A 15473-nucleotide genomic window follows, 5' to 3' on the forward strand; every position below is an offset into this window, starting at 1 on the left:
AGCACATATTTTCTCACCCAATCTTGATGACAATCAGGTAATGATCAGTACCCCAATCCCACTTGGTGCACCAAATTTCGTTCTTCTAGGTTAAACCGTTCCTTGGCAGTAACAGTTTTAATTTTTAGGTTTCACTCTGTTTTCTCCTATATGGATACATATAGTTGGAACCCTAAATCAAACACGGTTTGTGCTATCTCTTTGAAACTTGACACAATAATATAGTTCCAAGTTCTATCTCTATGGTTTGTTTCCTATTGATGTAGCGCTAAGCAGAGACCGGCGAAATCACTTTCATGGAAAGGGCTTGCCAAGCTTCCAAAAAACTACGAGTTTCCTGAAATCTCAGCACACATTTTTTCACCCAATCTTGCTGACACTTTCAGGTAATGATCAGTACCCCAATCCCACTTGGCTCACCAAATTTCGTTCGTCTAGGTTTAACCGTTCGTTGGCAGTAACAGTTTTAATTTTTAGGTTTCACTCTGTTTTCTCCAATATGGATACATGTAGTTGGAACTCTAAATCAAACACGGTTTGTGCTAGCTCTTTGAAACTTGACACAATAATGTCGTTCCAAGTTCTATCTCTATGGTTTGTTTCCTATTGATGTAGCCCTAAGCAGCGAACTGCGCAATTAACTTTCATGGAAAGGGGTTGCCAAGCTTCCAAAAAACTACGAGTTTCCTGAAATCTCAGCACACATTTTTTCACCCAATCTTGATGACACTTTCAGGTAATGATCAGTACCCCATTCCCACTTGGCTCACCAAATTTCGTTCATCTAGGTGAAACCGTTCGTTGGCAGTAACAGTTTTAATTTTTAGGTTTCACTCTGTTTTCTCCTATATGGATACATGTAGTTGGGACTCTAAATCAAACACGGTTTGTGCTAGCTCTTTGAAATTTGACACAATAAAGTGGTTCCAAGTTCCATCTCTATGGTTTGTTTTCTATTGATATAGCCCTAAGCAGAGACTGGCGCAAATCACTATCATGGAAAGGGTTTGCGAAGCTTCCAAAAAAATACGAGTTTCCTGAAATCTCAGCACCCATTTTTTTAACCCAATCTTGATGACACTTTCAGGTAATGATCAGTACGCCAATCCCACTTGGCTCACCAAATTTCGTTCTTCTAGGTTAAACCATTCGTTGGCTATAACAGTTTTAATTTTTAGGTTTCACTCTGTTTTCTCCTATATGGATACATGTAGTTGGAACTCTAAATCAAACACGGTTTGTGCTAGCTCTTTGAAACTTGACACAATAAAGTCGTTACAAGTTCTGTCTCTATGGTTTCTTTCCTATTGATGTAGCCCTAAGCAGAGGCCAGCGCAAATAACTTTCATGCAATGGGGTTGCCAAGCTTCCAAAAAACTATGAGTTTCCTGAAATCTCAGCATACATTTTTTCACCCAATCTTGAAGACACTTTCAGGTAATGATCAGTACCCCAATCCCACTTGGCTCACCAAATTTCGTTCTTCTAGGTTAAACCGTTCGTTGGCAGTAACAGTTTTAATTTTTAGGTTTCACTCTGTATTCTCCTATATGGATACATGTAGTTGGAACTCTAAATCAAACACGGTTTGTGCTAGCTCTTGAAAACTTGACACAATAAAGTACTTCCACGTTATATCTCTATGGTTTGTTTCCTATTGATGTAGTCCTAAGCAGAGACCAGCGCAAATCACTTTCATGGAAAGGGGTTGCCAAGCTTCCAAAAAACTACGAGTTACCTGAAATCTCAGCACACATTTTTTTCACCCAATCTTGATGACACTTTTAGGTAATGATCAGTACCCCAATCCCACTTGGCTCTCCTATTTCGTTCTCCTAGGTTAAACCGTTCGTTGGCAGTAACAATTTTAATTATTAGGTTTCACTCTGTTTTCTCCTATATGGATACATGTAGTTGGAACTCTAAATAAAACACGGTTTGTGCTAGCTCTTTGAAACTTGACACAATAAAGTAGTTCCAAGTTTTATCTCTATGGTTTGTTTCCTATTGGTGTAGTCCTAAGCAGAGACTGGCGCAAATCACTTTCATGGAAAGGGGTTGCCAAGCTTCCAAAAAACTACGAGTTTTGAAATCTCAGCACACATTTTTTCACCCAAACTTCATGACACTTTCAGGTAATGATCAGTACCCCAATCCCACTTGGCTCACCAAATTTCATTCTTCTAGGTTAAACCGTTTGTTGGCATTATCAGTTTTAATTTTTAGGTTTCACTCTGTTTTCTCCTATATGGATACATGAAGTTGGAACTCTAAATCAAACACGGTTTGTGCTAGCTCTAGAAAACTTGACACAATAAAGTAGTTCCAAGTTCTAACTCTATGGTTTGTTTCCTATTGATGTATCCCTAAGCAGAAACCGGCGCAAATCACTTTCATGAAAGGGGATGCCAAACTTCCAAAAAACTACGAGTTTCCTGAAATCTCAGCACACATTTTTTCACCCAATCTTGATGACACTTTCAGGTAATGATCAGTACCCCAATCCCACTTGGCACACTAAATTTCGTTCGTCTAGGTTTAACCGTTCGTTGGCAGTAACAGTTTTAATTTTTAGGTTTCACTCTGTTTTATCCTATATGGATACATGTAGTTGGAACTCTAAATCAAACACGGTATGTCCTAACTCTTGAAAACTTGACACAATAAAGTAGTTCAAAGTTCTATCTCTATGGATTGTTTCCTATTGATATAGCCCTAAGCAGAGACCGGCGCAAATCACTTTCATGGAAAGGGGTTGCCAAGCTTCCAAAAAACTACGAGTTTCCTGAAATCTCAGCACACATTTTTTCACCCAATCTTGATGATGCTTTCAGGTAATGATCAGTACCCCAATCCCACTTGCTCACCAAATTTTGTTCTTCTAGGTTAAATCATTCGATGGCAGTAACAGTTTTAATTTTTAGGTTTCACTCTGTTTCCTCCTATATGGATACATGTAGTTGGAACTCTAAATCAAACACGGTTTGTGCTAGCTCTTGAAAACTTGACACAATAAATTAGTTCCAATTTCTATCTCTATGGTTTGTTTCCTATTGATGTAGCCCTAAGCAGAGACTGGTGCAAATCACTTTCATGGAAAGGGGTTGCCAAGCTTCTAAAAAACTACGAGTTTCCTGAAATCTCAGCACACATTTTTTCACCCAATCTTGATGACACTTTCAGGTAATGATCCGTACCCCAATCCCACTTGGCTCACCAAATTTCGTTTTTCTAGGTTAAACCTTTCATTGGCAGAAACAGTTTTAATTTTTAGGTTACACTCTGTTTTCTCCTATATGGATACATGTAGTTGGAACTCTAAATCAAACACGGTTTGTGCTAGCTCTTGGAAACTTGACACAATAAAGTAGTTCCAAGTTCTATCTCTATGGTTTGTTTCCTATTGATGTAGCCCTAAGCAGAGACTGGCGCAAATCACATTCATGGAAAGGGGTTGCCAAGCTCCAAAAAATACGAGTTTCCTGAAATCTCAGCACACATTTTTTCAACCAATATTGATGACACTTTCAGGTAAGAATCAGTACCCCACTCCCACTTGGCTCACTAAATTTCGTTCTTCTAGGTTAAACCGTAGGTTGGCAGTAACAGTTTTAATTTTTAGGTTTCACTCTGTTTTCTCCTATATGGATACATGTAGTTGGAACTCTGAATCAAACACGGTTTTTGCTAGCCCTTGGAAACTTGACACAATAAAGTAGTTCCAAGTTCTATCTCTATGGTTTGTTTCCTATTGATGTAGCCCTAAGCAGAAACTGGCGCAAATCACTTTCATGGAAAGGGGTTGCAAAGCTTCCAAAAAAATATGAGTTTCCTGAAATCTCAGCATATATTTTTTTCAACCAATCTTGAAGACACTTTCAGGTAATGATCAGTTCCCCAATCCCACTTGGCTCACCAAATTTCGTTCTTCTATGTGAAACCGTTCTTTGGCAGTAACAGTTTTAATTTTTAGGTTTCACTCTGTTTTCTCCTATATGGATACATGTAGTTGGAACTCTAAATCAAACACGGTTTGTGCTAGCTCTTGGAAACGTGACATAATAAAGTAGTTCCAAGTTCTATTTCTATGGTTTGTTTCCTATTGATGTAGCACTAAGCAGAGACTGGTGCAAATCACTTTCATGGAAAGGGGTTGCCAAGCTTCCAAAAAACTACGAGTTTCCTAAAATCTCAGCACACATTTTTTCACCCAATATTGATGACCCTTTCAGGTAATTATCAGTACCCCAATCCCACTTGCTCACCAAATTTTGTTCTTCTAGGTTAAACCGTTCGTTAACAGTATCAGTTTTCATTTTTAGGTTTCACTCTGTTTTCTCCAATATGGATACATGTAGTTGGAATTCTAAATCAAACACGGTTTGTGCTAGATCTGGGAAACTTGACACAATAAAGTAGTTCCAAGTTCTATCTCTATGGTTTGTTTCCTATTGATGTAGCCCTAAGCAGAGACTGGCGCAACTCACTCTCATGGAAAGGGTTTGCCAAGCGTCCAAAAAACTACGAGTTTCCTGAAATCTCAGCACACATTTTTTCACCCAATGTTGATGACACTTTCAGGTAATGATCAGTAACCCAATCCCACTTGGCTCACCAAATTTGGTTCTTCTAGGTTAAACCGTTCGTTGGCAGTATCAGTTTTAATTTTAGGTTTCACTCTGTTTTCTCCTATATGGATACATGTAGTTGGAACTCTAAATCAAACACGGTTTGTGCTAGCTCTTTGAAACTTGACACAATAAAGTAGTTCCAATTTTTATCTCTATGTTTTTTTCCTATTGATGTAGTCCTAAGCAGAGACTGGCGCAAATCACTTCCAAGGAAAGGGGTTGCCAAGCTTCCAAAAAACTACGAGTTTCCTGAAATCTCAGCATTCATATTTTCACCCAATCTTGATGACACTTTCAGGTAATGATCACTACCCCAATCCCACTTGGCTCACCAAATTTCATTCTTCTAGGTTAAACCGTTCGTTGGCAGTATCAGTTTTAATTTTTAGGTTTCACTCTGTTTTCTCCTATATGGATACATGTAGTTGGAACTCTAAATCAAACACGGTTTGTGCTAGCTCTGTGAAACTAGACACAATAACGTAGTTCCAAGTTCTATCTCTATGGTTTGTTTCCTATTGATGTAGCCCTAAGCAGAGTCCGGCACAAATCACTTTCATGTAAAGTTCTTGCCAAGCTTCCAAAAAACTACGAGTTTCCTGGAATCTCAGCACATATTTTTTCACCCAATCTTGATGACACTTTCAGGTAATGATCACTACCCCAATCCCACTTGGCTCACCAAATTTCGTTCTTCTAGGTTAAACCATTCGTTGGCAGTAACAGTTTTAATTTTTAGTTTTCACTCTGTTTTCTCCTGTATGGATACATGTAGTTGGAACTCTAAATCAAACACGGTTTGTGCTAGCTCTTTGAAACTTGACACAATAAAGTAGTTCCAAGTTCTATCTCTATGGTTTGTTTCCTATTGATGTAGCCCTAAGCAGAGACTGGCGCAAATCACTCTCATGGAAAGGGGTTTCCAAGCTTCAAAAAAACTACGTGTTTCCTAACATCTCAGCACACATTTTTTCACCCAATCTTGATGACACTTTCAGGTAATGATCAGTACCCCAATCCCACTTGGCTCACCAAATTTCATTCTTCTAGGTTAAACAGTTCGTTGGCAGTATCAGTTTTAATTTTTAGGTTTCACTCTGTTTTCTCCAATATGGATACATGTAGTTGGAACTCTAAATCAAACACGGTTTGTGCTAGATCGGGGAAACATGACACAATAAAGTTGTTCCAAGTTCTATCTCTATGATTTGTTTCCTATTGATGTAGCCGTAAGCAGAGACTGGCGCATATCACTTTCATGGAAAGTTATTGCCAAGCTTCCAAAAAACTACGAGTTTCCTGAAATTTCAGCACACATTTTTTCACCAAACTTGATGACACTTTCAGGTAATGATCAGTACCCCAATCCCACTTGGCTCACCAAATTTCGTTCTTCCAGGTTAAACCGTTCGTTGGCAGTATCAGTTTTAATTTTTAGGTTTCACTCTGTTATCTCCTACATGGATACATGTAGTTGGAACTCTAAATCAAACACGGTTTGTGCTAGCTCTTGGAAACTTGACACAATAAAGTAGTTACAAGTTCTATCTCTATGGTTTGTTTCCTATTGATATAGCCGTAAGCAGAGACCGGCGTAAATCACTTTCATGGAAAGGGGTTGCCAAGCTTCCAAAAAACTACGAGTTTCCTGAAATCTCAGCATACATTTTTTCACCCAATCTTGATGACACTTTCAGGTAATGATCAGTACCCCAATCCCACTTGGCTCACCAAATTTCGTTCTTCTAGGTTAAACCTTTCGTTGGCAGAAAGAGTTTTAATTTTTAGGTTTCACTCTGTTTTCTCCAGCATGGATACATGAAGTTGGAACTCTAAATCAAATACAGTTTCTGCTAGCCCTTGGAAACTTGACACAATAAGGTAGTTCCAAGTTCTATCTCTATGTTTTGTTTTCTATTGAGTAGCCCTAAGCAGAGACTGGCACAAATCACTTTCATGGAAAGGGGTTGCCAAACTTCCAAAAAACAACTAGTTTCCTGAAATCTCAGCACACATTTTTTCACCCAATCTTGATGACACTTTCAGGTAATGATCAGTACCGCAACCCCACTGGGCTCACCAAATTTCGTTCTTCTAGGTTAAACCGTTCATAGGCAGTAACAGTTTTAATTTTTAGGTTTCACTCTGTTTTCACCTATATGGATACATGCAGTTGGAACTCTAAATCAAACACGGTTTGTGCTAGCTATTTGAAACTGGACACAATAAAGTAGTTCCAAGTTCTATCTCTATGGTTTGTTTCCTATTCATATAGCTCTAAGCAGCGACCGGCTCAAATCACTTTCATGGAAAGGGGTTGCCAAGCTTCCAAAAAACTACAAGTTTCCTGAAATCTCAGCATACACTTTTTCACCCAATCTTGATGACACTTTCAGGTAATGATCAGTACCCCAATCCCACTTAGCTCACCAAATTTCGTTCTTCTATGTTAAACCGTTCATTGGCTGTAACAGTTTAAATTTTTAGGTTTGACTCTGTTTTCTCCTATATGGATACATTTAGTTGGAACTCTAAATCAAACACGGTTTGTGCTAGCTCTTGGAAAGTTGACACATTAAAGTAGTTGCAAGTTCTATCTCTATGGTTTGTTTCCTATTGATGTAGCCCTAAGCAGAGACCGGCACAAATCACTTTCATGGAAAGGGATTGCCAAGCTTCCAAAAAACTCCGAGTTTTCAGAAATCTCAGCACACATTTTTTCACCCAAACTTGATGACACTTTCAGGTCATGATGAGTACCCCAATCCCACTTGGCTTACCAAATTTCATTCTTCTATATAAAACCGTTCGTTGGCAGTATTAGTTTTAATTTTTAGGTTTCACTCTGTTTTCTCCTATATGGATACAGGTAGTTGGAACTCTAATTCAAACACGGTTTGCTCTAGCTCTTGCAAACTTGACACAATAAAGTAATTCCAAGTGTATCTCTATGGTTTGTTTCCTATTGATGTAGCCCTAAGCAGAGACTGGCGCAAATCACTTTAATTGAAAGGGGTTGCAAGCTTCCAAAATCTAAGAGTTTCCTGAAATCTCAGCACACATTTTTTCAGCCAATCTGGATGACACTTTCACGTAATGATCAGTTCCCCAATCCCACTAGGCTCACCAAATTTCGTTCTTCTAGGTTAAACCGTTCGTTGGCAGTAACAGTTTTAATTTTTAGGTTTCACTCTGTTTTCTCCTATATGGATACATGTAGTTGGAACTCTAAATCAAACACGGTTTGTGCTAGTTCTTGAAAACTTGACACAATAAAGTGTTCCAAGTTCTATCTCTATGGTTTGTTTCCTATTGAGGTAGCCCTAAGCAGAGACCGGCGCAACTGACTTTCATGTAAAGGGGTTGCCTACCTTCCAAAAAACTATGAGTTTCCTGAAGTGTCAGCACACATATTTTCACCCAATCTTGATGACACTTTCAGGTAATGATCAGTACCCCAATCCCACTTGGCTCACCAAATTTCATTCTTCTAGGTTAAATCGTTTGTTGGCAGTAACAGTTTTAATTTTTAGGTTTCACTCTGTTTTCTCCTATATGGATACATGCAGTTGGAACTCTAAATCAAACACGGTTTGTGCTAGCTCTTGGAAACTTGACACAGTAAAATAGTTCCAAGTTCTATCTCTATGGTTTGTTTCCTATTGATGTAGCCCTAAGCAGAGACCGGCACAAATCACTTTCATGGAAAGTGGTTGCCAAGCTTCCAAAAAACTACAAGTATCCTGAAATCTCAGCATACATTTTTTCACCCAATTTGATGACACTTTCAGGTAATGATCAGTACCCCAATCCCTCTTGGCTCACCAAATTTCGTTCTACTAGGTTAAACCGTTCGTTGGCAGTAACAGTTTTAATTTTCGGTTTCACTCTGCTTTCTCCTATATGGATACATGTAGTTGGAACTCTAAATCAAACACGGTTTGTGCTAGCTCTTGAAAACTTGACACAATAAAGTAGTTCCAAGTTCTATCTCTATGGTTTGTTTCCTATTGATGTAGCCCTAAGAAGAGACCGGCGCAAATCACTTTCATGGAAAGGGTTGCCAAGCTTCCAAAAAACTACGAGTTTCCTGAAATCTCAGCACACATTTTTTCACCCAATCTTGATGACACTTTCAGGTAATGATCAGTACCCCAATCCCACTTGGCTCACCAAATTTCATTCTTCTAGGTTAAACCGTTCATTGGCAGTAACAGTTTTAATTTTTAGGTTTCACTCTGTTTTCTCCTATATGGATACTTGTAGTTGGAACTCTAAATAAAACACGGTTTGTGCTAGCTCTTGAAAACTTGACACAACAAAGTAGTTCCAAGTTCTATCACTATGGTTTGTTTCCTATTGAGGTAGCCCTAAGCAGAGACCGGCGCAAATGACTTTCATGGAAAGGGGTTGCCTACCTTCCAAAAAACTACGAGTTTCCTGAAATGTCAGCACACATTTTTTCACCTAATCTTGATGACACTTTCAGGTAATGATCAGTACCCCAATCAAACTTGGCTCACCAAATTTTGTTCTAGGTTATACCGTTCGTTGGCAGTAACAGTTTTAATATTTAGGTTTCAGGCTGTTTTCTCCTATATGGATACATGTAGTTGGAACTCTAAATCAAACACGGTTTGTGCTAGCTCTTGAAAACTTGACACAATAAAGTAGTTCCAAGTTGTATCACTATGGTTTGTTTCCTATTGATGTAGCCCTAAGCAGAGAGCGGCGCAAATCACTTTCATGGAAAGGGGTTGCCAAGCTTCAAAAAAACTACGAGTTTCCTGAAATCTCAGCACACATTTTTTAACCCAATCTTGATGACACTTTCAGGTAATGATCAGTACCCCAATGCTACTTAGCTCACCAAATTTCATTCTTCTATGTTAAACCGTTAGTTGGCAGTAACAGTTTTAATTTTTAGATTACACTCTGTTTTCTCCTATATGGATACATGTAGTTGGAACTCTAAATTAAACATGGTTTGTGCTAGCTCTTGAAAACTTGACAGAATAAAGTAGTTCCATGTTCCATCTCTATGGTTTGTTTCCTATTGATGTAGCCCTAAGCAGAGACTGGCGCAAATCACTTTCATGGAAAGGGGTTGCCAAGCTTCCAAAAAACTACGAGTTTCCTGAAATGTCAGCACACATTTTTTCACCCAATCTTGATGACACTTTCAGGAAATGATCAGTACCCCAATCCAACTTGGCTCACCTACTTTCGGTCTTCCAGGTTAAACCGTTCGTTGGCAGTGACAGTTTTAATTTTTAGGTTTCACTCTGTTTTCTCCTCTATGGATACATGTAGTTGGAACTCTAAATCAAACACGGTTTGTGCTAGCTCTTGAAAACTTGACACAATAAAGTAGTTCCAAGTTCTATCTCTATGGTTTGTTTCCTATTGATGTAGCCCTAAGCAGAGACTGGCGCAAATCACTTTCATGGAAAGGGGTTGCCAAGCTTCCAAAAAACTACGAGTTTCCTGAAATCACAGCACACATTTTTTCACCTAATCTTGATGACTCTTTCAGGTAATGATCAGTACCCCAATCCCACTTGGCTCACCAAATTTCTTTCTTCTAGGTTAAACGGTTCATTGGCAGTAACAGTTTTAATTTTTAGGTTTCACTCTGTTTTCTCCTATATGGATACATGTAGTTGGAACTCTAAATCAAACACGGTTTGTGCTAGCTCTTTGAAACTTGACACAATAAAGTAGTTCCAAGTTCTATCTCTATGGTTTGTTTCCTACTGATGTAGCCCTAAACAGAGACTGGCGCAAATCACTTTCATGGAAAGGGGTTGCCAAGCTTCCAAAAAACTACGAGTTTCCTGAAATCTCAGCACACATTTTTACACCCAATCTTGATGACTCTTTCAAGTAATGATCAGTACCCCAATCCCACTTGGCTCACCTAATTTCATTTTTCTAGATTAAACCGTTCGTTGGCACTAACAGTTTTAATTTTTAGATTTCACTCTGTTTTCTCCTATATGGATACATGTAGTTGGAACTCTAAATCAAACACGGATTGTGCTAGCTCTTTGAAACTTGACACTATAAAGTAGTTCCAAGTTCTATCTCTATGGTTTATTTCCTATTGATGTAGCCCTAAGCAGAGACTGGCGCAAATCACTTTCATGAAAAGGGGTTGCCAAGCTTCCAAAAAACTACGAGTTTCCTGAAAACTCAGCACACTTTTTTTTCACCCAATCTTGATGACTCCTTCAGGTAATGATCAGTACCCCAATCCCACTTGGCTCACCAAATTTCGTTCTTCTAGGTTAAACGGTTCGTTGGCAGTAACAGTTTTAATTTTTAGGTTTCACTCTGTTTTCTCCTATATGGATACATGTAGTTGGAACTCTAAATCAAACACGGTTTGTGCTAGTTCTTGAAAACTTGACACAATAAAGTGTTCCAAGTTCTATCTCTATGGTTTGTTTCCTATTGAGGTAGCCCTAAGCAGAGACCGGCGCAACTGACTTTCATGTAAAGGGGTTGCCTACCTTCCAAAAAACTATGAGTTTCCTGAAGTGTCAGCACACATATTTTCACCCAATCTTGATGACACTTTCAGGTAATGATCAGTACCCCAATCCCACTTGGCTCACCAAATTTCATTCTTCTAGGTTAAATCGTTTGTTGGCAGTAACAGTTTTAATTTTTAGGTTTCACTCTGTTTTCTCCTATATGGATACATGCAGTTGGAACTCTAAATCAAACACGGTTTGTGCTAGCTCTTGGAAACTTGACACAGTAAAATAGTTCCAAGTTCTATCTCTATGGTTTGTTTCCTATTGATGTAGCCCTAAGCAGAGACCGGCACAAATCACTTTCATGGAAAGTGGTTGCCAAGCTTCCAAAAAACTACAAGTATCCTGAAATCTCAGCATACATTTTTTCACCCAATTTGATGACACTTTCAGGTAATGATCAGTACCCCAATCCCTCTTGGCTCACCAAATTTCGTTCTACTAGGTTAAACCGTTCGTTGGCAGTAACAGTTTTAATTTTCGGTTTCACTCTGCTTTCTCCTATATGGATACATGTAGTTGGAACTCTAAATCAAACACGGTTTGTGCTAGCTCTTGAAAACTTGACACAATAAAGTAGTTCCAAGTTCTATCTCTATGGTTTGTTTCCTATTGATGTAGCCCTAAGAAGAGACCGGCGCAAATCACTTTCATGGAAAGGGTTGCCAAGCTTCCAAAAAACTACGAGTTTCCTGAAATCTCAGCACACATTTTTTCACCCAATCTTGATGACACTTTCAGGTAATGATCAGTACCCCAATCCCACTTGGCTCACCAAATTTCATTCTTCTAGGTTAAACCGTTCATTGGCAGTAACAGTTTTAATTTTTAGGTTTCACTCTGTTTTCTCCTATATGGATACTTGTAGTTGGAACTCTAAATAAAACACGGTTTGTGCTAGCTCTTGAAAACTTGACACAACAAAGTAGTTCCAAGTTCTATCACTATGGTTTGTTTCCTATTGAGGTAGCCCTAAGCAGAGACCGGCGCAAATGACTTTCATGGAAAGGGGTTGCCTACCTTCCAAAAAACTACGAGTTTCCTGAAATGTCAGCACACATTTTTTCACCTAATCTTGATGACACTTTCAGGTAATGATCAGTACCCCAATCAAACTTGGCTCACCAAATTTTGTTCTAGGTTATACCGTTCGTTGGCAGTAACAGTTTTAATATTTAGGTTTCAGGCTGTTTTCTCCTATATGGATACATGTAGTTGGAACTCTAAATCAAACACGGTTTGTGCTAGCTCTTGAAAACTTGACACAATAAAGTAGTTCCAAGTTGTATCACTATGGTTTGTTTCCTATTGATGTAGCCCTAAGCAGAGAGCGGCGCAAATCACTTTCATGGAAAGGGGTTGCCAAGCTTCAAAAAAACTACGAGTTTCCTGAAATCTCAGCACACATTTTTTAACCCAATCTTGATGACACTTTCAGGTAATGATCAGTACCCCAATGCTACTTAGCTCACCAAATTTCATTCTTCTATGTTAAACCGTTAGTTGGCAGTAACAGTTTTAATTTTTAGATTACACTCTGTTTTCTCCTATATGGATACATGTAGTTGGAACTCTAAATTAAACATGGTTTGTGCTAGCTCTTGAAAACTTGACAGAATAAAGTAGTTCCATGTTCCATCTCTATGGTTTGTTTCCTATTGATGTAGCCCTAAGCAGAGACTGGCGCAAATCACTTTCATGGAAAGGGGTTGCCAAGCTTCCAAAAAACTACGAGTTTCCTGAAATGTCAGCACACATTTTTTCACCCAATCTTGATGACACTTTCAGGAAATGATCAGTACCCCAATCCAACTTGGCTCACCTACTTTCGGTCTTCCAGGTTAAACCGTTCGTTGGCAGTGACAGTTTTAATTTTTAGGTTTCACTCTGTTTTCTCCTCTATGGATACATGTAGTTGGAACTCTAAATCAAACACGGTTTGTGCTAGCTCTTGAAAACTTGACACAATAAAGTAGTTCCAAGTTCTATCTCTATGGTTTGTTTCCTATTGATGTAGCCCTAAGCAGAGACTGGCGCAAATCACTTTCATGGAAAGGGGTTGCCAAGCTTCCAAAAAACTACGAGTTTCCTGAAATCACAGCACACATTTTTTCACCTAATCTTGATGACTCTTTCAGGTAATGATCAGTACCCCAATCCCACTTGGCTCACCAAATTTCTTTCTTCTAGGTTAAACGGTTCATTGGCAGTAACAGTTTTAATTTTTAGGTTTCACTCTGTTTTCTCCTATATGGATACATGTAGTTGGAACTCTAAATCAAACACGGTTTGTGCTAGCTCTTTGAAACTTGACACAATAAAGTAGTTCCAAGTTCTATCTCTATGGTTTGTTTCCTACTGATGTAGCCCTAAACAGAGACTGGCGCAAATCACTTTCATGGAAAGGGGTTGCCAAGCTTCCAAAAAACTACGAGTTTCCTGAAATCTCAGCACACATTTTTACACCCAATCTTGATGACTCTTTCAAGTAATGATCAGTACCCCAATCCCACTTGGCTCACCTAATTTCATTTTTCTAGATTAAACCGTTCGTTGGCACTAACAGTTTTAATTTTTAGATTTCACTCTGTTTTCTCCTATATGGATACATGTAGTTGGAACTCTAAATCAAACACGGATTGTGCTAGCTCTTTGAAACTTGACACTATAAAGTAGTTCCAAGTTCTATCTCTATGGTTTATTTCCTATTGATGTAGCCCTAAGCAGAGACTGGCGCAAATCACTTTCATGAAAAGGGGTTGCCAAGCTTCCAAAAAACTACGAGTTTCCTGAAAACTCAGCACACTTTTTTTTCACCCAATCTTGATGACTCCTTCAGGTAATGATCAGTACCCCAATCCCACTTGGCTCACCAAATTTCGTTCTTCTAGGTTAAACGGTTCGTTGGCAGTAACAGTTTTAATTTTTAGGTTTCACTCTGTTTTCTCCTATATGGATACATGTAGTTGGAACTCTAAATCAAACACGATTTGTGCTAGCTCTTGAAAACTGGACACAATAAAGTAGTTCCAAGTTCTATCTCTATGGTTTGTTTCCTATTGATGTAGCCCTAAGCAGAGACTGGCGCAAATCACTTTCATGGAAAGGGGTTGCCAAGCTTCCAAAAAACTACGAGTTTCCTGAAATCTCAGCACACTGTTTTTCACCCATCTTGATGACACTTTCAGGTCATGATCAGTACCCCAATCCCACTTGGCTACCCAAATTTCGTTCATCTATGTTAAACCGTTCGTTGGCAGTAACAATTTTAATTTTTAGGTTTCACTCTGTTTTCTCCTATATGGATACATGTATTTGGAACTCTAAATCAAACACGGATTGTGCTACCTCTTTGAAACTTGACAGAATAAAGTAGTTCCATGTTCTATCTCTAGGGTTTGTTTCCTATTGATGTAGCCCTAAGCAGAGACTGGCGCAAATCACTTTCATGGAAAGGGGTTGCCAAGCTTCCAAAAAACTACGAGTTTCCTGAAATCTCAGCACACATTTTTTCACCCAATCTGGATGACACTTTCAGGAAATGATCAGTGCCCCAATCCCACTTGGCTCACCTAATTTCATTCTTCCGGGTTAAACCATTCGTTTGCAGTAACAGTTTTAATTTTTAGGTTACACTCTGTTTTCTCCTGTATGGATACATGTAGTTGGAACTCTAAATCAAACACGGTTGGTGATAGCTCTTAAAAACTTGACACAATAAAGTAGTTCCAAGTTCTATCTCTATGATTTCTTTCCTATTGAGGTAGCCCTAAGCAGAGACCAGCGCAAATGACTTTCATGGAAAGGGGTTGCCTACCTTCCAAAAAACTACGAGTTTCCTGAAATGTCAGCACACATTTTTTCACCCAATCTTGATGACACTTTCAGGTAATGATCAGTACCCCAATCCCACTTGGCTCACCAAATTTCGTTCTTCTAGGTTAAACGGTTCATTGGCAGTAACAGTTTTAATTTTTAGGTTTCACTCTGTTTTCTCCTATATGGATACCTGTAGTTGGAACTCTAAATCAAACACGGTTTCTGCTAGCTCTTGAAAACTTGACACAATAAAGTGTTCCAAATTCTATCTCTATGGTTTGTTTCCTATTGAGGTAGCCCTAAGCAGAGACCGGCACAAATGACTTTCATGGAAAGGGGTTGCCTACCTTCCAAAAAACTACGAGTTTCCTGAAATGTCAGCACACATTTTTTCACCCAATCTTGATGACACTTTCAGGTAATGATCAGTACCCCAATCAAACTTGGCTCACCAAATTTTGTTCTAGGTTATACCGTTCGT

Source organism: Spermophilus citellus, assembly GCF_964194105.1.
Source record: "Spermophilus citellus genome assembly, chromosome: 4".
NCBI classification, from domain to species: domain Eukaryota; kingdom Metazoa; phylum Chordata; class Mammalia; order Rodentia; family Sciuridae; genus Spermophilus; species Spermophilus citellus.